Source organism: Silurus meridionalis, chromosome 13 (assembly GCF_014805685.1).
Source record: "Silurus meridionalis isolate SWU-2019-XX chromosome 13, ASM1480568v1, whole genome shotgun sequence".
NCBI lineage: Eukaryota > Metazoa > Chordata > Actinopteri > Siluriformes > Siluridae > Silurus > Silurus meridionalis.
The window spans coordinates 24317964-24341024 of NC_060896.1; the positions used below are offsets into that span (position 1 = coordinate 24317964).

The following is a 23061-nucleotide window of genomic DNA, read 5'->3' on the forward strand; positions in this document are numbered from 1 at the left end:
GACAGACAGACAGACAGACAGACAGACAGACAGACAGACAGATAGATAGATAGATAGATAGATAGATAGATAGATAGATAGATAGATAGATAGATAGATAGATAGATAGATAGATAGATAGATAGATATACACCATGTGGACAAAAAAGATTTGGGATCATAATGACAAAGCAAAAGCCTGTGATAACTTTGCAAATGTATTACAAATTAATCTATTAGCACATTTTTCATTCATATGTCTTGGCAAAGCTCTGCAAGCAGGTCCATTAAACGCTTCCTCTTTTTTTTTTTTTTTACTATACCTCTTTTAGGTTTTTGCTGTTATAAGGTTTAGGGCAAAATGGTCAGGATACTTATGTAAATGTGATATTTCAGTGTACTATTTTTTTATTAATTTCATTTTTTTAAATAAACATAGATTTGCTTCGTCATTATGAGGTATTTATTAGTGGAGTGTATAATGATGGAAAAAAACATTATAAGGCTGGAAAATAACAAAATGTGAAACATTAATTACTTTCCGAATGCAGTGAAATGCAATAATAAGCTAGTCATAAGCTTAATATTAAAATTAAATAGCTAAATTGTATTTCAAGAGAATGAATAAATATATCTGTGCTGAAAGGTGCCTCGACATGTATTTCATGTTAAATAGGTCACTGACGGCACAAGGATGAAATCACATACTCGAACTGACAGAAAGCATTTTGCATTATTTTTGGAACTCTGTGTCCCATCATATCCAGCTTCTTGTGATATTTGGTGTGTCTGATTTTTTTTTCTTATAAATTTCATTATCAGACATTTTTTCAGGCATTAAAAAAAAGACTGCAATGGACTTAAAACCCAAATCGTACACTGAACAGGATTATTCTGAATACTGAATCACTGATGTTGCTCATGTGCAAATGTCTCAATCTGCATTAGCGCTGACTATGATCTGTTAATGTGTAATATATCTTTTGGTTGCTGGCCTGCAATAAATAATGCAGACAGTGTAGGCAAAGAAATAAGGAAGGCTTTCTCACATATTAAACCTCTACAATTCATCCAGGATTTGTGAAACAATAATAATAGTTAAATATGCATATGAAAAAATATAATTGGGAAACAATAATCTTATAGTAAGATTTTAATATCCAGTAGCAATAAAGAAGTTAGCATAGTTTGCTGGAAAGAAACAAATATCTGCTGAATGCAATCATGTCTGCCAGAGGTCCCTATTTACTCGCTTATTATGATCTAGGACTTATATATTATATCTATTTGGTCTGTGTTTGTTTAGAATTAGGAGAGATTCATGTAAATTTGACAATGCTAATTCATCAGGGATTTAAGAATGCACTGATTTGTGGACACTGATGTCTTTTAATCCGCTAAGCTTTAAAGGTAAGCTTCAAGCATTTCCATGGAATATGCAATGACTGGTAATAAGATTTATTTTCAAGTAATCTTCGAAAACCTTTTATACATTATCCTAATTATAGCTGAATTTAAGAATATAGAAAATAAATATCTGGTTGTTGAGATAGGACGGGCTTTTTTCAAATTGACCAGTCTGGAGATCTGTCGTAAGATTAAAAAAGCATCTTAGAATGCAGAATGCATTACAAGAACATATATAAACTAAAGGAGAACTGACATAGTGATTCCTTAAACTCTTATCACAAAGTTTAAGTTAAACAATTGTATATGACTGTGGCAGCGGGGACGTGGCCGAGGGAGACAATGGGTAAGAATCGCTCACCTGCTGGAAATGTATCTTCTCTTTTGCAGTGAGTGGGGGAAAAGGATAAGAGGAGTGAGAAAAGGAAAAAGAGAGATACAAAAAGAGATGTGCGTGTTTTTTGCTAAAAGTGCAAAAAGCCAATAAAGAATCCTGGTTTTATTGAAACTGTCGCCGCCCCACTGTTCTTCCTTCCTCTGAACTGCTCGCTCTCCTACAAAGACGTCTTGTGATGGGGTAGCTTTTAAGCTTTAGGCTTTTTAAGCTTTACTTTTCCTTGAACTACAAGACGCAAACCTGTTCTAGCATGACCATGCCTCTATGCACAAATCCAGCCCCATGAAGATATGGTTCACATAGGATAGAGTGGATTTAGACATCCTTCTATAGAGCTCTGACTTCAACCCTACTAAAGACCATAAAACATGTGATAACGGGTGGGTACTTTTTTTTAAGTAAAGTAAAGATCCTTCTTAGGAACATTAGAACACCTTGTCTAAATATAAAGCGTGTACATATCTTGGATGCAGAATAAAATATTGGTCAAATTTAATAAAAACTGTTTGTGTCAGTTGAAAACCTCACAATATACATGCAGATAGGGAAAATTTTATTTTACATGAGCATAATAGTAACATTTATGCTGAGAGTTTAATCCAAAAATGTTTTAAAATGTGGTATTGTATGAGGAAGTCAGGTGTGTCAGAGAACTATTTGAGGGTGGTGCAGGACATGTATGAGGACAGTGTGACAGCAGTGAAGTGTGCAGTATAACCGACAGAATGGTTCAAGGTGGAGGTTGGATTGCATCAAGAATCGGCTCTGAGCCCTTTCCTGTTTGCAGTGGTGATGGACAGGTTTATGGCAGAGGTCAGACAGTAGTCTCCATGGACCATGATGTTTGCGGATGATATTGTTATTTGTGGTGAGAGTAGGGAGCAGGTTGAGAAGAGCCTGGAGTGGTGGAGGTATGCGCTGGAGAGAAGGGGAATGAAAGCCAGTAGGAGTAAGACAAAGTATATGTGTGTGAATGAGAGGGAGGGCAGTGGAGTGGTGCGGTGCGGTGCAGTTGGAGGGAGAAAAGGTGGTGTTATTTGTGATAACAGGGTATCTGCATGAGTGAAAGGGAAAGTTTATAGGACTGTGTTGAGACCTGCGATGTTGTATGGTTTAGAGACAGTGGCATTAAATAAAAGACAGGAGGTGGAGCTGGAGGTAGCAGAGCTGAAGATGTTTATATTTTCATTGAGGATAGACAGGATTAGAAATAAGTTTATCAGAGGGAAAACGCATGTAGGACGTTTTGGAGACAAAGGTTGAGATGGTTTAGACATGTGCAGAGGAGGGATATAAGGTATATCGGTAGGAGAATGCTGCGGAATGAGCCACCAGGAAGGAGGAAAAGTGGAAGACCAAAAGGGAGGTTGATGGATGGGGTGAGGGAAGACATGCAGGTAGTAGGTTTAAAAAAGACAGACACCTAATGGGAGCAGCCAAAAAAAAGAAGAAAAATTCCAAGTCAAATAATTTTATGATATTTGATTTTTGTCTGCCACAACAAAATTGCCATTATAAGTCCTTGTAAATTTATAGGCATTTCGCCTCTTAGACAAAAACAGCACTGTTGAAGTAATGTTGAAGCAATGTTGAAGTAAAAACAGAAGTAGCCATTTTGAGCTTGGATATATTTTCCTACTAAGCACATCAGACTCAGAAAGGAGATGTATCCCAAAGACTGACATTATTTGCTTTTTCTGTGATTTAGGATGGATTGTATATTTAGAAAATGCTAGGCTGCTAGCTAGCTTCTCATCATTAATTACGTGTAACAAGCTTTGCTTAGTAGCTCTGGGTTAGAATTACATTTGAAGTAAGAGTGAAAATGTTCAGGCCAAGTGATTTATTTAAATGTGAATCTCTTCATTTTGCTGCTTACAGGCTTTTTTACTTGTTTTTTTTTTTTTTTTTTGATCCAGCTTTTCTCATTGTTCAACTTAATGATGACAGTACTAATGTCAGTGCTGCCCAGGTTTAGAAGCAGTTTATATAGGCATTTTACACAAAATGACACAAAGTCTTGCCTTTTTAACCACTGAATGATTTTCTGGGCTTTTGCTATGCCATTTCTGCTGTTATATTTGGAATATTTACTGCCACTGACCTTTCTACTGTTTGCTAACTAAGTGTTTGGATGCCATTTCATTAGCCACTGTACAAGGATTCTAATGGCCTTGTTAGTGTCATCATGCAACTCTAATGGAATTTAGTGAATATAATTGTCTCCTTGTATGCCTTTTTTAACACACTTTTTTTAACACCATTAACACTGCTGTATTTTACAATCCAGGCTACCAAGCATTACAACTCTTTACAATGTAGCTTTTCTATCTGTAGAGAGTTGAAAGGTTGTGAAACAAAATGCAGTCTGCAACAAGAAGATTGTGTTGTATTGAGTGATCAGGATGAGAGTTTATCACTTCACTCACATCAGAACTGCCTCTCTCGCCTTATGCCCTGCTCTCGTTAGAAGCGCCAGTTCAGAAATTTTGATAAGAGATCACTTCATTTGTCTTCCAATTCTCTCTGCCAGTCTTTCATTCTGTCTGCTGAAAATTAATGACCTCCGTTGAGATTTTTCGGCTCGCTATCAATCTATTCAAGTGTTTATTTTACCGTGCCACGAAAAAGAGAGAAACGTTTGACACGGTGAGTTGATTTAGAGCATACATCATGACGAAGAATGTGTGGCATTAATACAGCACATAGATCAGAGTAAGAAATTTGTGAATGGCAGCAGTTCTCAAAGAATATGAGCATGTATGCAGCAGCATGAATTTTTTAAAAAAAGAGCAACGACAGATCCAGGGTTTGTTTCTAATTGAATAATTCAGTCTTGGGTGTCTATAGAGAGCTGTGGATGGCTGGCCTCAAGCAGCGTCTATATAACACATTAGGCTGGGGTGTGAAATCTGAGTTTGAAGGTTACATAAAGTGTCCTCGGGGTGCAGAAAATCATTTGGTAGCCTCAACTTTTGATTGATTGGAGGTTGTGGCCTGAGAAATTTCATCAGGCCAACTTGCATCAGAACTGGCTATTGACTATAACTGAATGCATTTCATGTTGTTAGATGTAGACCCCCACACACACACACACACACACACACACACACACACACACACACACACACACACACACACACACACACACACACACACTCTTTTTTATTAAAACAGCCAATAAATGATAATCACTGCACACTTTTTTTTTATGTTTTTTTTTTTTTTATGTTAACTTCTTTGTTGCACACTTTAGATGTAAATAGATGTATAACCTTGCTAGAAATGGTTTGTGACAGGATTAAGCCCCTAAACTATGTTTCCCATCAGCCACTGCACCTTAATGTTCCAAGTTTTGTAATACATTGGTCACTAACACCTGTTTCACTTTTTTACCTATTTAGTGTTGCTTTTTGAGTTCAGGACTGTTGGTGGTTCTTCCGCTACCTCATAAAACCTTCTGGAGAAACTCTTGAAGGTTCTGCATGGAACACTGCAAGTGAGGGTAAGACTTATTGTGTTTAAAAAGCTACCTAAAAACTTATGGAGTATGCTTTTAAAAAGATAAACCCTAAAAGGTTTAAAAAACCAACAAAACAAACATATAAATAAGGATACAAACAAAGGAGATTATTAAAAAAAATTAATCTTTATCACAGCTGGACTTGTGCCATTGTAATGTCCATTTTAAACAACTACATATTGTAGTCAAGTCAAGTCAAGTCAAGAAGCTTTTATTGTCATTTCAACCATATATAGCTGATGCAGTATACAGTGAAATGAGACAACGTTTCTCCTGAACCCAGGTGCTACATAAAACAACATAAAAACAACAGTCACAGTACAGAAAAACAAAGGGCCAGGAACTAAGATCCTCACCACATAAAGTGCATGTGTGCAACTGGTGCAAACAGTGCAGGAGACAACACAAGACAGTGCAAGACAACACAGGACAGTGCAGAACAATACAAAATACACAAAATATAAAAATAAAAGCAGCAGTAGCTCCGCCAGTAAAACTTGTCGTGACAGGATAAGGTGCACAGTAGCAGAAATGTAAACAAATATAAACAGAATTTTGCAATCCTATAATAGTGTAAAAAAATATGGTAGCAGCAATCAAGATAAAGTGAACAGTGACCAATGGATTCACAGAATAATGTGCAAATAGAGCAAGTCCCGGAGATCAGCAACAAACGGCATGTAAACATTATGCTATAATGAGAGGTGTGAATGGTGCTGAGACCTGGGTGTGTGAAGTGTATGTGTGTTGAGTCCGGTTGTGCAGATCAGTCACTCAGTTGTGTGTAAGTGTGTGTGTGTGTGTGTGTGTGTGTGTGTGTGTGTGTGTGTGAGAGAGAGTTCAGTCAGATGTTTGTTCAGGAGCCTGACGGCTTGCGGGAAAAAACTGTTACACAGTCTTGTTGTGGCGGCCGAATGCTTGAACCGTTTTCCTGATGGTAGGAGGGTGAAGTATGTGTGTGACGGGTGTGTGTGGTCGTCCACAATGCTGTTTGCTTTGCGGATGCAGTGTGTGGTGTAAATGTCCATGATAGAGGGGAGAGAGACTCCGATGATCTTCTCAGCTGTCCTCACTATCCTCTGTAGGGTCTTGCGATCCGAGACGGTGCAATTCCCAAACCAGGCAGTGATGCAGCTGCTCACGATGCTCTCGATGGTCCCTCTATAGAACATGGTCAGGATGGGGGAGGAGATGGGCTTTCCTCAGCCTTCTCAGGAAGTAGAGACGCTGCTGGGCTTTCTTGGTGATGGAGCTGGTGTTAAGTGACCAGGTGAGGTTATCCGCCAGATGAACACCAAGGAATTTGGTGCTCTTGACGATCTCCACTGAAGATCCATCGATGATCAGTGGAGAATGGTCACTCTGTGCTCTTCTGAAGTCAACAACCATCTCTTTGGTTTTGTCCACGTTCAGAGACAGGTTGTTGGCTCCACACCAGGCTGTTAGCCGTTGCACCTCCTCTCTGTATGCTGACTCGTCGTTCTTGCTGATTAGACCCACCACGGTCGTGTCATCAGCAAACTTGATGATATGATTCGAGCTGTGCATTGGAGCACAGTCGTGAGTCAGCAGAGTGAACAGCAGTGGACTGAGCACACAGCCCTGAGGGGCCCCAGTGCTCAGTGTGGTGGTGCTGGAGATGCTGTTCCCGATCCGGACTGACTGAGGTCTCTCGGTCAGGAAGTCCAGGATCCAGTTGCAGAGAGAGGTGTTCAGGCCCAGTAGGCTCAGCTTCTCGATCAGGTGCTGAGGAATGATTGTGTTGAATGCTGAACTGAAGTCTATGAACAGCATCCTTACATAAGAGTCCTTGTTATCCAGATGGGTGAGGGCCAGATGGAGGGTTGTGGAGATGGCATCGTCCGTGGGCGGTTTGGACGATCGCAAACTGCATGGGGTCCAGTGCGGGTGGGAGCTGGGTCTTTATGTGCCTCATGACAAGCCTCTCGAAGCACTTCATCATGATGGGTGTGAGTGCAACGGGAAGATAGTCATTGAGGCAGGACACAGAAGACTTCTTCGGCACAGGAATGATGGTCGTCATCTTGAGGCACGAAGGAACAGTGGCGCTGCTCAGGGAGATGTTGAAGATGTCAGTGAAGACATCTGCTAGTTGTTCTGCACATTCCCTGAGCACTCTGCCAGGAATGTTGTCAGGTCCAGCAGACTTCCGTGGGTTAACTCTGCATAGAGTTTTCCTCACTTCAGCTGTGGTTAGACAGAGCACCTGGTCACTGGGAGGAGGGATTGTCTTCCTCGCCACCATGTTGTTCTGCCCCTCGAACCGGGCGTAGTAGTCGTTCAGCGCATCTGGAAGGGAGGCGTCACGGTCACAAGCAGGTGATGTGGTCTTGTAGAAATGAAATGTCCCAGAACACATCACTATACAAACATTGCTGCAATGGACTATAGTCTACAGCACAACACTCATCCAGCATGTTCATTATCCCCTGAGTTTGAATTACACATATTTGTATCCTATTACACTCATGCTGTATAGAAACAGACCATTCAACAATGTGACCTAAGACTAAGGTTTTGCTTTTCTGGCAAAATCAATTACTGATTGATATCCTGCTCTTTATTATGCCTCTATTTTTACTTTGTGGTTTCAGTATTCTGGTTCATTCTTGGTTGCATTGTTCTTCCTGACCCCTTGCCTGTTTTTTGACTTTGATCCTTTCTCACTTTTTGGCGCTGTCTGCCTTGATTATTAAACTGCTTAAACTGCAATTGCATCCGTCTCGGGCTCGATGGTGTGAAGTTAATTCTAATGACTAGTGATAAAACATGGCAAGGTTATGAAGTACAAGCAGCAGCAGTAACAAGCAGGAATTAAAGCAGGCGATTGAAGATTCTTAAGTCCTTAATGTCTAGTATTTGGGAGATCTTCTCATTTACGATTATGGTTACGAGGTTAAAACGGAGTTAGTAATCGGCTAAAACATTAAACAGTGTATCGCCAAATTCACCAAATGTGTGCACACTACACCAGCATTAATACCAGATGTTCTTGCTGCTTTCATACAGGCTTTTCTCACTGATCAAGCCAAGACTGAAGAAATCACTGCTGTGATTAGATAAGTTCATGTTCAGCTATGGAGAACACAGGATTTAGAAACGGCCTTAGGACTAAGAAGGGTGAATTCTCACAGCACTAATACCTAACACTAGAATATGATATGTCCTGTGACTTAGACTTAGACTTACACCCCACTTGTGAATTGTGGCATAAAAAGCTGTTTATTTTTTATTTTTTTTATTTTTTATTTTGATAATTCAAAATATAAATGTATCACAAACATTGTGTCATTATTAAGTATCAGTAATTGATCTTTAATAATGATAAAATGCCTAAAAACTGATATTTATAATACTGTATTGTATTTGATCATTGTGTATTATTACACTCATTAACTGTACATATATGCACATAAGTATATCTTCCATTTATTTATCTATATATTTTTGAATACTTTTTTTTTTCCAAATTCTTTTATGTAGACAGTTTTGGATTTCATTTAAAAGATACTAATACTAGTACAGTTTTCGAAATGATTCTCTTAGCATTAGCCTTGCTGAATGCTTTTCACAGTGAACACTGCAAAAGAACCTTGAGTAACCTCAAGGAACAATTTGTTTTGATGTGTAAATCAGGAACAGCATAAACAGCATGACATCCAGACAAAAAGGAATTTAAAGTATCACTAGTGTATTAAAGAAATTGTTAATGACTACATCTAACACAATTGAGTGCCATTTACGCCAAAAATGTCGATCATAATGATCATAATCCATATGTTCATTTCTCTGTGGAGGGAGTGGTAAAAGTTCTGCATATTGCTAATTTGGGAGTGTGCAATGAAGTGGGGACATGTGCAGTGTGTGCAGTTTACCAGTGTGCCAATTAAATGGGTGCGTTTATGATGTAGATTCCGAATAAATTAGCCTAATTATCTCTTCACTTTTGTCCATAAGGATTAATGTGTCACTGGGTGACAAAGGGCTTCAATCTATCATCATTTCTCTTGACCTGCATTTTTGTTTATTATAAATTATTATAATTTATAATTTTTTAATATATTACTGATATGAAAAAAAAAAAAAAAATTTAATAATAATAAAAATAATAATAATAATAATACATTTATGAATAAAAACGCAGGTCAAGAGCAATAAAGATAGACTGAAGCCCTCTTGTCACCCAACGACACATTAATCCTTATGGACAAAAGCGAAGAGATAATTCCAGACTAAGTAGTTTAATATGTTAACCTCACCAGAAAGATTAATTTAAAAAACAATTAATTTATGGACAAAGTTTGTAAAAATCTGACTATAAAATTCATATATGATTTTGTTTGTCCCATTCAACATTCACTACCCATTTGTTATAGTAACCTCCAATATTCTGGGAAGATGTTCCACAAGTTTTTCTAGTGTGGATGTGGAGATTTGTGCTCATTCAGGTGTTACTATAGAGTTCTTCTGAATCGGACTGATGTAGATGAGATGAGCAGGCCTGTGGTTCAGTCAGTATTCCACTTCAAGTTTGAACTGTGTAGCAGGACATTCAAGATCTTCCACTCCAACCAATGAACACCAAATCTTCATAACGCTTGCACTGTGCAAGAGAAACCGTCGTGCTGGAACAAGTTTGGGTCTCCTACTTCAACTATTGTGTGGTAACAGTTTGAGGAAGAACATATACACATATGGCTAGAAATATCAGGTGTCCCAATACGTTTGTCCATATAGTGTTTCATCGTGTTATGATTCTGGACTGCTACCTGGATACCTGGCTCAGACTGTATTTGTTCGTTCTGTGAATACTTCACAAGAAAGCAAAGTGCCATTGCGAAAATTTCACCTCATAAATCAGGAGTGTAAAGCAAAGACAGCTCTCTCAGGGACGATTCTCCTTTAGTAGGCCTGCGAGCAACAATTTAACTTATTGTCTTTAGCATCGGACTCTTTTTTCCCTGTTCAAAACAAAATAACAGAATATAGCTTTAAACAGCTTTACCAAGGGACCATAGGTTACATGTGGCATATGGCGTGCAGCATGTGGCCATACGGCAGTAGTCAGATGCTTGGCTGGATGCCTATTCATTTACATTTGCAGACTACAAATTGCACTTTGACTTCACAACGTTAGGCTTGAGTTGTACTAAATGAATATTTCGAAACGAATACAGAATACTTTTTACATAAACTGAGTTGATTAGGCACGAGTCCTTTTACAAAAACGATAATAGGACATTATAGCCGTAATAAATCATAGTAGTTTGGATAATTAAGTACATTTGAAGGCAAATAGTTTTGTAATTTAACTCAAGACAAAGTGTAAAGGGGGAACTTTTACTGGTGTCCTATTTTATCTAGTGCATTTTAGCTCAAGTACATGGTTTGTGTGCTTCCTCCACCACTGGGAAAAATATGTGTATTTTGAGAATTAACATTTAATGATTAAAGTTACAATAAAACATGAATGCAAGTATGAAGAAAATGTAGGGTTCTCTCACTGTGTGTCTGCAACTATAGAAAACATTTTCCTTATAAAGGGCTGATTTGCAGAAGTATTAAACTTTTAAACTGCATGAATTATTGAAATATGATTCTCACAGATCAGTACTTTTACTGATACTTTAAATGCATTTAAAAAAGAGAGAACATTAATACTTTTACTCAAGTACAAATGTGTCTTTGCTGATGCAATGTTTAAGCAGCTGATTTCTACTTTTACTCAAGTACATGAATGGTGTACTTCATCCACTACTGAGTAATAATATACTTCTAACTAGTAATAAATACTACTGATACTTTATTTACAACACTCTCTCTATAACACATTTGTTTGGAATCAAATGTAAGAAGATGTCTGTCTAATTGTCTTTATTTTCATCATCAATTTTCTCTTTTTTACATTTATTGCATTTGGCAGATGCCCTTATCCAGAGTGACTAACATCTGGGCAGTTAAAGCCTTGCTGAAAGACCTAACAGTGGAGCTTGGGGGTGCTGGGATTTGAACTTATAGCATTCTGATCAAAGGTCCAATGCCTTAACCACTGAGCTACCACTTCCCATCTTCTAATCAGATAAAGAGGGTTAAGAAATTAAGAAAAATCTTGAAAATAAGATGAAGGTTTCTGAATGAACGTCTTAAATCCGGTAGTTTCTCCAACGGCTTGCTCCTGTTGCTACAGAAGCATGGTTTGTATTCACTTGCTACACTATGGTTGTTTTTTGTATTGTTTTGTTTTATGTTACATACAGCTCTGCCCAATTACTGTATCACAGTAGAGACCAAAGAAATAGTTCACATCCAGACTGCACTCAAACAGCTGATGACCCTCATCATATATATAGACAGTTTCTAATTTCACACTGAAAGTCTTTGCATGCTCTGTGACATAGGATTGTTATAGAGCTGAGAATTTTACAATTGACCCCATGTCAGTGCTTGCTCAGTTGAAAATGAATTCGAGCCCTACTTGTGAGCGAGTATGACCATACATACGAATGAGTGGGTAAATGTCAGTTGGACATTTTTTTGGTTAGTTTTTCTTTTTTGTTTATTTTTGTTAATTACATTTTTTTAATATAATAGGGGATTTTGGTTCATTAACAAATGTGATGAAAAATGTATTGCTTCTAAGTACCGTAAGATTAAAGGCTTGAATGCAAAATATGGAAAGACACCTTGAAGTGTTACACTGCAAATTACAATTTCAGGGAGAGGACATTGGTGTTGTTTTCTTTCTAATAAGCGTAGACTCAAGGTTATATCCTGATTCTGCTTGTCCTTGGGTTACCTCATTTCAGTAAACAAGAAAGGAAATTTTGCTTTGATATATATATATATATATATATATATATATATATATATATATATATATATATATATATATATATAAATATATAAATAGCATTGTTATAATTATTAACAAGTACCAAAAACTGTACCTACATTCTTATTGGGGTTTGAAAATGGTACTATATATATATATATATATATATATATATATATATATATATATATATATATATATATATACACTCCTTACCTGTTAGTGGGATTTCTGGGCGTGGTGACTTCCACACAGTCTGTCTATTCGTGGTGATATAGTGTTACATAGTGACAGCCTCATATCATTCTCTGGTTCTAGCCTTGCCCTGTACTTGTTCTTTAGATATGCCAGTGTGGAAAAACTGCTCTCACAAAGGTTTGTAGTTGAAAAGGGTAAAAGACACCTCAATGCTTTTACTGTAAGCTCTGGAAATTCTGTCTGGCAACTTATCCAGAACTTCATAAGGGGTTGTGTATCATACATATGCCTCCTGACAGAGTCTGTGGACATCTCTATGAGCTGATCCTCTTCTACAGTAGTTAAGCTTGACCCTGCTGCTGCATCATCACTGAATGGGAGCAGGATCCATTTGCTGTCACAGCGCCACTCATCAGAATCATTGATGTACTTTTGGAACTGAACCACAAGCTTCCTTAAATGCTCACACACAATGTCTTTAATGTCAGTGCTGTCAGAATATTCCTCAACTGAAGGGAACATAGCCATGTTACCACTCTCCATTCGTTAGTTACCACTGATAGGTGCAAAGCTAGCCTATCCTGTGTCAGTTTGAATATTTTAAATATTTTCATTAAATTCAGTTTTCCCACTAATGTGCAAATATTCTGGAAATGTTTGGAAAAATAAATTATGGAAAAAATTTTATTTTAATCTAGCCTGTCACGGACCACCTGCAATGCCGCCGCGGACCACCGGTTAAAAACCCCTGATCTAAATAATAATAATATTAATATTATTTATAATAATAATAATAATAATAATGATAATAATAATAATAATAATAATAATAATAATAATAATAAATACATAAATGAATAACCATAATACATTTAATAAAATCCAAAGAAATGTTACACAACAACAATTCACCTCTGCTTATGCATGCATGCATGGTGTTCCAAGGATAGGCTCTAAATCCACCATGACCTTTGAGTACATGTGTGAACTAACATATGGGACACCAATGGGCTTAGGGACTAGTGCCTTTACAAAAACCTGAGTGCACAAAGGTTGGGAAAGTCTCTGAAAATATCTCAATAACCCCAAAAAATATGGGAAACTGGGTTGTCAGCTGCTCTCAGGTGGCACCATGTAGCAGTCACAGCATATTTCATCATCTTAGTATTACAAGATTCTACCTCCTGTTCTTTTATAACCCAGATAAAACCACTTAATACAAAGGTCATGATTTGAAAAGCAATGTTTTAAAAGCACATGTCTGAATATAAGTAATGTACAACATACAAGCAGAAATTGACAGTATTTATTTTAAATACGTATTTCAAATATAAAATAGTATTTTGTATTTTGATTCGGTTGATGAAAATGGCTTCATATTATGTATCAAAATACTTATTGTTTAGTATTTTTGTAGTTTGAAAATACTTCTCTACATGATGACATCATATAAATGCGGCCTCTGATTGGTGCCTACTCAGTAGTTTGCCCAGACTTGTTGAGATCAGAAAAGAAAAATTGATTCATATGGAAGAATGTGGTCAAGGTAAGAAATGTGCATCAATGCATTAATGTTGATCATTTAAAAATTGTTGAAATGCTAAAATGATTGTTTTTAACTTCCACATAGGCGTCCAATGACTGATAAATAAATATTTAATTGCTGAATAATGTACTCTAATTAAAGTAGCTGATTAGTACGATCATGATTTTGCATACCAATGCATGAATGACTGCCTGACACATATTATATTATACTTATGATTAACAATAGGATGATTAATTAGTTAGAAACTAGTTGCGATAAACACAGGTGCCATCAGTCATCTTCTTATGAATGACTTCTATGTCATTGACTCAATGTTGTTTATGCAAAGTAGAAATTTTTAAACTTAAAGTAAAGGTATCTAGTATTTTATTTTAAAATACATTTTGATGTATCTTTGCCCAACCCTGAGTACAAGAATGTTGAGGGATTTTTTTTTTATATTTTAGATCTGAATGCTTAATGAGCTTTTTGGTCTCAGCCTGTAATATGTTGCTGGCTTATAGTATTTTAATTTGTAATAATACTGGTTGTCATGTCTCTTTATTTAATGTGTATATTTTCATAATTATGAGACTTTAATGATCAGCCTGTTAATGTATTTTTCTAGCATTTCTCATTAAAACCCCATCCAGGCCGTAAAACATATTGGAATAATTAACTAGTTCTGGAATAAGTTTTGGCAGATTACATTATATGAGCTGCTGTTTAGATGCTAACCCTTACCTCATCATACAGTACACTGTACATTCCAAGCCACTTGCAGGATTCCATTAAGTTCCACTGTGTATAATCTGGCACTTACTGAATAATTGCAAAAGAAGATTCCCTGTATGCAAAATAAATGTGATATCCTTACAGAACTCTTGGTGAAGGATTTGCATAATGTAAGGAAGTGCAAATAAACATCAGCATTGTTAATGGATTAGACAATATTCTACCTTTTAAGAAGCTTTTATTGTTTTTTCAACCATATATAGCTGATGCGGTACACAGTGAAATGAAACAACGTTCCTCCAGAACCCAGGTGCTACATAAAACAACATAAAACAACAATCACAGAAACAGAAAAACACAGGGCCAAGAACTAGTGGAAAAAATCCTTGCCACATAAAGTGCATGTGTCCAACCTGGTGCAAACAGTGCAAAAGACAACACAAGACAATACACAATACACAAAACACAAAATAGCTCCGCCAGTAAACCTGTCATAACGAGATAAAGTGAACAGTAGCAGAAAAATGCAAACAGAATATTGTGCAAATAAACAAATAGCAATCAAGATAAAGTGAACAGTGGCAAAAAATGTGGACAGAATATTGTGCAAAAGAACAAATAGCAGCAATCCCGGAAGATGTGCAAAAACGGCATGTAAACATTTTGCGGTAATGATTAGTGTGAGTGGTACTGAATCATGGGTATTCCCCTGTAGTTACTGCAGGTCTGCACATCTCCCTTATTCCTAAAAACCGGTACCAGCACACTCCTTCTCCATTCATTAGGCATCCTTCCAAAATCTACTGCCATCTCTCCTAAACATCTCTATGCCATCTCTCCTAAACATATATATATATATAAATATTAGTTATAATTATTAACAAGTACCAAAAACTGTACCTGCATTCTTATTGGGGTTTGAAAATGGTACTGATCTGATGACGATACTGATGTGATCACTGATGCTAGCCTTCTCCCATGAGTTCATCCATGACTGCAGTTGGGCAGTGTGCCATGATGGCCGAAACCACAGGAACTTCCACTCTGCTGACCTCCATTAGTTGCAGATTCCACCTCTCTCCGCTGGGACGACAGCGAGGCTGATTGATTTGAGGGTGATGGATCACACTGACTGCTGGTGCTGCTGCTTCTGATGGACCCATTCTTACTCTCTATACAATGTGTAGCATCAGGTTTAAGAAAAAAAAAGGTTTTCTATTTGAACCAAGGCCATGTTTCCACTACGCAAGTCCTTACCTCAACTCAAATACAAACTAGCTTGGTGCTTAGAGAAATGTAATGACTCCTGACTCATGGGAGTTTTTATTTTTTATTTTTTCCTCCGTGCCAGCATAAAGTGAGTGTCCCAAACCTGAGGGGACACCAAGGGCAAAGATATTATGCAGCAGTGGTATTTCACTGTAATGTATTCCAAGGCTTTATAGATCGACAATATGCCGGAATTATGGCTTTGGCTCTGACCTGGCATATCAATCCATCTGTGCATGGAATGAAACTATGAATTGCTTTCCCTCACTCTGTGTGGAAGGGTTTTGTGTGTGTTTGTGTTTGTCATGAAAATACTCTTAAACACAGCAATTTGTGAAAAAATGACTATTATTTTTGCTTATGTCCCCATAATGCCTCTATCATAAAGCTTCACCCACACTCTCTGAATTTTGACTTTCTTGTAATCACTCAGCAACTAGCTTTAATGGGAATAGATTCTCCTCTGTGTGGATTGCACCATCGGAAATCTCTGCCCACAAGCTGAGCGTGTTAAACCTTCTGTCTGATGTGGAGAGTTTCACTGAATTAAGAGATACCAGTTTAATTACAGACTTTTTGCTCAGCTCTGTTTGATTCCTCCCCCGTCAAGCTACAGAGAGCTAGCAGGTGCTTCTTCTTTCTTCACAAGCAGTGCAATTCACTTTCAAGCAATGGCCATTAGTGGTCAGCCTTACCTCTGATGTACTGTCCTGGCCGTATGGGGGAAACCTGACTGCGATTTGAAAGCACTGGTTCCCAAAGGTTTGTATGAATAATAGTGTTATAAAGACTATAATTGGCTGAAGTTATGGTGGTGGTGTTATGACACAGGGCTTGAAGTGTACACTGCAACCAAATAAAGCATTGCTTTGGTCAGCAGATCAGTGGAGGCTGTTATATAAATGGAATAAGCTAAGCCCCCCACATTTCAAAGATAAAAGGACATCAGAACCCTGACATCTGCCCTGTCATCAGGAAATTATGAGTTTGAATCCCAATGATGCAAGAGTCATGCAGTGGCAGCTGGTGGGTTTTAAAATAGAAGCATGGGTGTCTCTTATTGAAGTATAACGCTGCGTGTGTCCTGTTTTTACCTTGTGGTCTGGCTTCCAATTTCTTTCTCAGTTTCTCTTTGCAAATAAATGCATAAAAATACCTTTGAATGATAAGCAAATTTGAATTTCACTAAATAAATTAGCCAAAGCTAGCTAGAAAGACTAATAAAGAAGCATGATAAATGAAAATAGCATAACCTCATGCATATTCAATTTGTTTACAACATTTACTAAGTACAATTATAGAAAGTGCAATGCACAGCAATACAGTGCTTCCAGCATTCCTGCCAGTTTGGGACTGTGTCCTGGAAGTGTCAAGCATCTTCTGCTATGCGCTCTGGATCTCCACAATGCTGTCAAAACAGCGACCTTTGAGCTAAAGCTTCCTCTTCGGGAAGAGGGTGAAGTCTGTCGGAGCCAAATCTGACTAGTAGGGTGGGTGCGGAAGTAAGATCATGTGGATTGTCTGTTTTTTTTTAAACCAGCTTCTGCAGCTGACACACATCACAAGGACTTAATTTCTTTGAGGGACCCTTGCGAGGCCTGCTTTGAGTGGAACCCGTTTTGGAAAACCTCTGTATGACTGTATAATGGTACTAATATATATATATACTGTATGTATTTTACAAAATCCCAAACATATATACCTTTGACTTTCCGCCAAATCCATTTCATGCTTTACAGCTGAGTAAATTAGGTTTTATTCTTATTAAAAATAATTAGTTCCTAAAATTAGTTTTAAAAGAAAACATTACATATTTTGCAACTAGCAAAAAAATGCTTATTTTAGAGTACTGAACAAATTAATGCGAGAAAAAAGAAAAAAAAGTTGTTCATAGCCCTCACAATAGGAAAGGTATTAAGTGAAACATAAATTGTTGTACTCTTTACAGAATGTCAGGTCACAGCACTTGAACTCTTTTTTCTGCAAAACCAATGGTCTTAAAAGACACCACAAATTCCACTTCCCACGTTACATCCCTCTCATTTCTAATTGAGCACGCCAGTGTTAAATGTACTACTATATACGAGACTCAGTTCTATTAATGACTTTGCAAAGTATAGTACTGTACACTCAGTTGCCATTTTGCCTGTGTCTTTATAGATCCTTTGATACATGTTTGACATCCTGTTACTGGATTGTTTATATCTTATTTGTGCCTGTTTTATGATCTGAATGGATCGCTATCTTTTTATTAAAGCTGCCCAAACCTGCATTTGCATCTGTTGAACTTTTTATTACATGACACATGATTGTGCTTATCTCAGTTGACTTGGTAGGTGCTTAGCGTTACCTGTTGACCCACCCACTAGCAGGTCCCATGATGAAGAGATAATCGGTGTTATTCACTTTAACACTCGTTATATTATAATGTCATAATGTTATGCCTGTATACTGGTTCATAGCCTTGAATAAAACGTGTTTATTGATGAATAATACACACACAATACAACATTTAATATAGAAACATTCCCTTGCCACTTTCTAATAAGGTTTTAAAGTCTTAGTTCTTCTAATGAAGTCAGGGGTTAAGGCTATTCAGATAGTTTCATAGCCACTTTATTTAAAGGTATGGAATTCTCTGGTTTTTAGTGAGAGTGATACACAGCATGAGCAGAAGTTGTCTAAATTGGCTTCATATGTCTTCATGTGTAAGCAGTTGTCATTTGATTAAAGATAAATACCCTTTATACAATATTTTGTGTTGAGTAATAAAGAAATAATACAAATTAATTAAAACATTTTTACTTAATAACATTCATTCGCCCTAATCCAGGGCTCTCCTCCATTTTACATTTATTCGACTTCGAATTTTTTTACTTTGAGTAAGTTTGTTCGTATCTATGAAAGTTTGAAAGTAAATGTTCGTAAAGTGGGGAGCATATGTACACTCACTGTACCATTACAAAGTTTCTCTCCACATTTCACTCCACTGTTTTATTCTTGGTTAATTTGTTCCTGTCTGCAAATTTCTATTTCCAACTTCTGCAACATTTCAGCAATATAACTTGCTATACCACTTTTAATAAAACCACAAAAACCACTTGAGTTTGTCTGTCTGCTTCATGATACCTACTTTAGTCTGTATTTTCTATTCACTATTCCACCCCCACCATCCCACCATGTTTAAAGGCAAGTGTTTGATTACAGGGGGGGGGGTTCAGACACTATTGAAAAACTCCTGCTTCGACACATACAGGAAAAAAAAAACTGCCAACTATTGATGTGTCTTTTGAATGGCAACTAAGAATACGGCGCTTTGCCATCGATTTAAACCCTGCACTTATGATAAAATTAGCTCTAGACTTTAAGATATCAAAACCCTCTTAAAGTATATCAAAACCATTCAGCAATTATGTCTTAATTCATTGCCTAATGCATTTTTAACCATAAATGCTTAGCATAATGTCTGATTTTCACTGTGTAATAAAAAAAATTTAGACTTTGAATGAATGGCTGTGAAGTAGGTATATAAAAACTGTTTCTTAATAAATTGGAAATGAGGGGGAAAAAATGGCATTATATATGTCATGAACATTTTGGAGATGAGTAGACATGGTAAAAAAGTATACCCTATATTCACTAAATGGACAAAAGTATTGCAACATCTATATTTCCACCCATACAGTATGTGGATCTTCCAGAACTGTTTCCACAAAGTGCATACAATTTTAATTGACAATAGTATTAAATCTTCCAGAATGAAAATGCCCCTGTGCACAAAGTGAGCTCTATGAAAATATGGATTATATGGGTTGGAGTTGAAGATTTAAATGGCCTGCAATGGAGCTCTAAGCTCTAACCTCAACCCTTTCGAATACCTTTAAGATGAATTAGACATTTGACTCCACCCCAGGCCTCATCACCCTACATAAGTACCTGACTTTTACCTTGTACCTTTGGGGATCTCAACAAACACACTTCAAAATCTAGTTGAACATCTTACTAGAATAGTGTCGGTTTAAATGTTCAATGGGACGTTCCACGATCACATCCAAATCTCATGGCTAGGTGTCCACAAACAGTGCTTTTGTAAGGACTATCACTAAATATATATATATATATACACTGGAACCTGGTTATGTTGATGTCCTAGGGGGTCGCCAAAAAGCATTGAGATGACCGATGATCGAGATAAACGAAAATCAATATTAACGTGCTTGATTTGTTTGATGAAGGCATGCTATAAAAATGTACATACAGTACATGTTTATCTGTCAGGAATCCTGCTTTCTCGGCCGCTTTCTCTGAAGCTCCCGGCTTCAATCGCGCACATATGGTGCTCGTTTAGCACTCATCACCAGCTCCTATTTAAAATTCCACACTCTCACTGTCCGTTATTGTTGGTATATGTTGGTTCACGGCGGTCGTTGTTATCGCTCATGCGTATCCCGGTACGTGCCTTCCCACCGGCACTCTTTTAACGGCTGCTCTTTTCTTCCCAATGCGCATCGCGAATTCCCCCCCGATCCTGCCATTGTTAATTCTATGCTTTTGCTGCTCATCCCACGTTCCGCGCTGCCCTCCTACCAAGCGCTGCGCCGCGCTTCGCCGCGCTCCTACCAAGCGCGGCTTTCGCCTCCCGTTCATCGCATACCATTTAACAACAAAGTGCATATGTGCACTAACTAACAGCAGAGATTCACCAGTATACAATACAACACCTGTAGCATCTGTAAGGCTTGATTTTTCCACCACTTTCCAAGTTCTTCTGCGGCTGCACATTGCCGATCGAGATAACTGACGTTAAATGGCAAATTTTTCCCCCCTCGTGCTCGAGATATTGGGGTTCGGCGACATAAAAAAGTCGACATAACGGATAAAAAATGCTTAGACACATCGAGAATTTGGTGGTTCCACTTTGAAAACGTCGGCTTAATAGGGTTGTCGAGTTAACCGAGGTCGAGATAAGTGGGTTCCACTGTGTATATATATATATATATATATATATATATATATATATATATATATATATATATATAAATGACATAAGTATTATAAATATTATGAGTTGGAGTTAATAAGCAGAAGCTGTTATGTTGTTAATCGATCCTTTGCTATTGAATTCTTTAAGTACACTGTTGCAAAATGAAATCCATATAATCATTAACTCTATTTGCTATTTGTTGAAGGTCATTCGGCTGCTTATTGACTTGCCGCAAAATATGGCCTCCCTGCGATTTTTCTTTTGTAATAACAATAGAATGTAAGTACAAATCATATACTAGACCCACAGTATATCAAGTGCTGTATCCTCAAAAGACTTATCTTAAAAGCGTCTGTTTGTTTCCAGGCATTTAGAAAAGTGACATTTATTCCCATGAGAATAAACGTCTTAGTCGGCAGTTGCAGGATAATAAATGGACACTCCAGACTGCTCAATTATGCAAATACAAGTCCGGATTAAAGGTCAGGATTTCATCTCGGTGCTGTGCGTAATTTGTGCGTTCTCAAAGCGTGTTAACCGAAGTCAACACCAAAGTCGACTGAGAATTAATTTCTATTTGAGAAAATAAATGAACAGCATTCGGCCTGTGTCCTGTAGCTCAGCACATTCTCAGTACAAGCCAAAGATGTCTTTAGGCTCCTTTCCACATTCCTCAGCAGCAAATGAGCGATAATCCTTTTTTTCTCTTTTTCTTTTTTTTAAAATGATGAAATGACTATCACCCTCACTTCTTACCTCTCAGCAGGATCCTGGCTCTTGACATCGAATTGAAACCAGCCATGTTTTAATTTAATCCCTCATTAAATTTATTAACAACGGAGACAGAAATGGTTTAAAAAGCTCTATGGAGTCATCCTTGGAATCGTTAGCGGAAATATATATTGAATTTATACTATATATATTACCTGAATAATACCACAACATCTTGTTGGTTTAGATTTATATTTGCATAATTGATATTTTTGTTGCAATGCCATGCACAGGGAAGATGCCATTGGAATAATGGAATACTGTAATAGAGTACAGAGTCAGATAGACCAAACTATCTGATTACAGTTCCTTGCATTCAACTTGACTTCCAAATCTCCACAAATGAAGCATAGTGGTGGTAGCATCATATGTTTGATCATATTTGATATACATAGAAACGCATTTTCAGTGCCTAAGAAGCTCATGAATTATGATATATATGAATACTTTTTTTATTACTTTATTTACCTGTTGAACTTTCTAACAGTTTTTCATTGAATTATGTTTATGAATATGAAAATTCATATTTTCATAATAACATTTTTCTGAAAGTCAAAACATGATTTTTCATGTCATATTCAACCGGTTTTGTTCCCTTTTTTTAATTTTTATTTTATTTTTATAGAATGATGCTTATAAATATGAAAATTAATATATTAATCATCATTTTATGAAAAAAAGACATATTCAAGTCAAAACCAGATTTGTCATGCATTTTCAGCAGCTCACTCTTCTACTGGAGGCGCATTAACAATCTCCATAGGTTATGTACAGGAAACAGAATTCAATATATATAATTGAGTTCCCATATACTCTATGCAGTGCATTACACAGGAAACAGAATTAAGTAGTTCTCCTCTTCACTCCTCTAGTTCGAGTCATTCATTCTTTTATCACATGACGCCCATAGATGCAATGTAGTGCATTAACCAGGAAGTCGTTTGTTTTTATATCATGTGACTTCCATAGACGCTACACAATGCAATAGATCAGGTCTTTCTTTTCTGAATCTTCACATTATTGTTAAAATAAAATGATAAAGACCAGAAGATATAAGAGGTTTTGTTTATCATAATTTGTCCTTAGTTGTCCTACTGTCAAAGTTAGTATATGTAGATATTATGTAGATAAAGGCCAAAAGAAAATTTATATGTAAATGTTGGGGGTATCTGCTAATTGAAAATGTATATGTATACATATTATTACTGATCAAAAGAACATAATGAACTAAATGACTCAAAAAAAGTTGTTCAATTTGTTGACGAGTTTCAAAGAACCAAGTCACTGAAATGATCAGATATTAACATTACTAGTTCCTTACTACAAATAATGGTGACTGGTGGGCTTTTTGGTTTTTTTGGGTTTTGGGGGGGGCACAAGCGTCTTCTTATGGCCTCTCAAGTCTGTAGAAGACTTC

The 23061-nt window shown here is 37.0% G+C and overlaps 1 long non-coding RNA gene across 1 annotated transcript in view; it reads left to right on the plus strand.

The window, feature by feature from the left end:
• The window catches only part of LOC124395458, a 124762-nt gene that overhangs the window by 67754 nt on the left and 33947 nt on the right, over window positions 1–23061 (plus strand). Inside the window, exon 2 of the long non-coding RNA XR_006927630.1 lies at window positions 5188–5288. This is a non-coding gene — a long non-coding RNA (uncharacterized LOC124395458). The remainder of the gene's footprint in view (window positions 1–5187; window positions 5289–23061) is intronic.